The 3,130-nt window shown below is 33.4% G+C and overlaps 1 long non-coding RNA gene across 1 annotated transcript; it reads right to left on the bottom strand.

Moving 5' to 3' along the window:
- Positions 1 to 897: 897 nt before the first annotated feature.
- LOC135747159 (uncharacterized) lies at positions 898 to 2,083 on the bottom strand. Its single transcript, XR_010531707.2, has 4 exons — positions 1,876 to 2,083; positions 1,647 to 1,793; positions 1,490 to 1,557; positions 898 to 1,412 (listed from the first exon to the last, which is right to left on the bottom strand). It is a non-coding gene; the product is annotated as an uncharacterized lncRNA (long non-coding RNA).
- Positions 2,084 to 3,130: the final 1,047 nt, after the last annotated feature.

Genomic DNA, 3,130 nt, shown 5'->3' with positions numbered 1-3,130 from the left:
GAGAGAGAGCGAGAGAGAGAGAGAGAGAGAGAGAGAGAGAGAGAGAGAGAGAGAGAGAGAGACTGAAACTGTTCGTCCAAACAACAAACTTTTTCCACATCACTAAATATGTCGAACACTCGCAAGACAAGAACCACACACTGGAATAACATGTTCAAGAAACCTTTTATTTTGACAATACGTACCGTGTTACATTTATCGTAAATAGACATGTACACACTTCGATATTAGATGACATTAATGAATTAAACTCAAAATAGGGTGTGGAATGTCTTAAAACGTTTAAAAGGCTCTTAACACCAGATATATGTGCGCATCAGTCTATGTTATCTGACAACTTTGGTGCACGCATTCACATGTTTTAATCAGAGACTTGGTTAAAGAAAGTCCCAAATCTAAAATAAAACCCCCTATTATACCGGAGCGGCCATAATTACATTTTATTGTGTAATAAACACATATTCCCAGTTGGTTTTAAGATATCATTAATTTAAAACAAAACCCAGAAGATGATATGAAAGTGTTTTTAATCGTTTAAAAGTTTCTTAACGGTGGATATGAACATTCATCCGCGTATGTTTGTAAACGCCGGAGCGCGATCTAATGTTGTGATCAGAATACTATGTCTGAAAAGATTAAACTTTTATATAGTTTAAAATAAATAGGATTTAGTCTAAAGAAATGTCGACCTACGGGGGTTTTGGTACAATTCATTGCTATACACATACTGCGTATTTCATTAAATAAAATGTGTTGTTAAAAACTTTTAGATACAGTAATGTTTGCCATAAAATAGATTATGATCTAAAATAGACCTTTTACTTTTTTTTTGACAGAGTTACCATATTACATTTTACCACTACAGTTTTAAAAGACTCTACCTACATTACAAACCGACCCTGCTGTGAAATATCTATCACACACGGTCATAAGCTCAACATCAAAAACTTTGAGGTTGATCAGAAAAATATACCTTATAGTTAAATAGATAATAGTATATTTAATGTTTACCATTACAACTAAAAGATTTTATTCTTGCGTGACTTTAAAAAAAGTCTCTTGACAAAACAAACGTATTATCAAGTTGTATTTATAAGATACACGCAGTCAATTGACCTAAATCTAAATAATAGTTTATTTTTGTCAGAGCAGACAATATAAGTCTCATTGTATAATATACACATTTTCATACATGTTTTAAGAAGCCTTTAATTAAAAATAAACCCTAAAATGAGGTGAAAACGTCTTAAACAATCTCTGTGGACATATCAAACTAGGTATCCAATATCCGAAATGTTTTAAATCCAATTTGTCACAAAATGTTTAAAATGTCCCCCAGACAAATCCAAAAAGTCTCTGATTTTTCTCTTTTTTTAAAGATACGTCCAAAGCGTTGTGGTCTGTATCCTAACCTGTAAACAGATAAAAACAAGTTATTAGGACAAATATCTAAATAAAACAACTTTTTTCTTATACAACATAAACGTACCGTGGAGATCCGCTATATATATTTTGCAATAGTACACACAACGTTCGCTTTACCGCTGATATCCAAACCTTTAAAACAGATAACACATGTTATTAGAAAATATTAAAACAAACCAGTTTGTTTAAATCTATTGTAACATGATTAAATAAATACACACCGGACAACACGAACCACTCGGTGTCTCTTTGTTCCAAGATTTCCGTGTTACGCTGCTGGTGGTTCTAGTCTCGGTCTGCCTTTTTTGTTCATTCCACTCTTCTCCGCGATTTACCCGGAATAGTTAATACCAGTTTAGACAATTTCGCTGCAATACCAGAGATCGAATTTTTAGTTTTTAAATAAATCAGACAAAATACTGGAACGAACACAGCGAAACACATACGTACCGATAGACTTGAGTATAACAGTTCTGCTCCATCCATCCTGAGTCCGGGAGATCTCTTGTCGCTCCCCAATAAAAGTTCGGTCATAAACTTTCAAAGATTACATCACACGACCCCCACACAAACACACACTGACATAATATCAGCATCAGAAAACTTTGTGTCTGAACAGAAAATAGACTAGTTCGATAGAAAATATCGGCTTTAAGTTTAACCAGTTACAGCTAATCACAAAGCATATATATATATATATATATATATATATATATATATATATATATATATATATGATTATTGATTGCCTTAAAATAAACTTTTAATGTTGCAAAACTGTAGATTCAACAACACACACACACGCAGTGTGACACGCAGTGGTGAGACTCGCAAGGGTCGAAAAGGGAGGGGTGATAGACAGCAAATGTCACAAACACAAGCCGTCATTAAACATGACACCATACGCTTGACATAAAACACACTCAGGAAAAACAATCACTCTAAATGACCGGCAATAAAACCATTAAATACTTTCTGTCTAAAGTTGACAACTTGTACAGATTTTGATTGATGGTCCCGCCCCCCTGTCAAAGGGTCATAAAAACGACCTGTCAGATAGCAACTGTCACCGGGTGGGGGAGGGGGTCATAAAAGTTTGACGAGTGCCGTCCCCATACAACTACTAGTGAGTTTTCCCTCTTTGAGCCAGAAAACACCATAATATTGTTATTAACATATCACTGAGCCCACATGAGCATAAACACAAGACACTTTATTTAACAACCACACACAGCAACATGTGGTGATAATAAAACCAAAATGTGTGAAAGTATATATGTTTATAAGCTTTATATTTATATAGTTTTTGGAAAATACAAATTTGCAGAAAATTGCCACTCACAACTAAATGCTCACAACAGTTTTAAAAATATAATAAGTTAAAGTTAGTTTTAAAGTGAAAATGCATTAATGATAACAAAAGATAAGTCTTTATAGACAGAATCTTGTTAAATGCATTAATGATAACAAAAGATAAGTCTTTAGACAGAATCTTGTTTTTTAATCAGTTATTTATTTTGTAGGCTATTGAAGATATAGTATGCATTGTATTTAGTATTTATGCATACATAAGCATGTAAAACGACCAAGTATGAATATGCACAAGACAGACAGGGAACATACCTGTATATAAGATCTTAAGATAATGAGATTATAATGGTGCTATCAGGGGATGATCATTTGAGATGGTCTAGTCGCTCTTTAC

The sequence above is a fragment of the Paramisgurnus dabryanus genome, chromosome 1, assembly GCF_030506205.2.
Source record: "Paramisgurnus dabryanus chromosome 1, PD_genome_1.1, whole genome shotgun sequence".
In the NCBI taxonomy this organism is placed as follows: Eukaryota; Metazoa; Chordata; class Actinopteri; order Cypriniformes; family Cobitidae; genus Paramisgurnus; species Paramisgurnus dabryanus.
The sequence above is the reverse complement of the archived record's forward strand: the minus strand, read 5'-3'. Positions and strand labels throughout refer to the sequence as shown.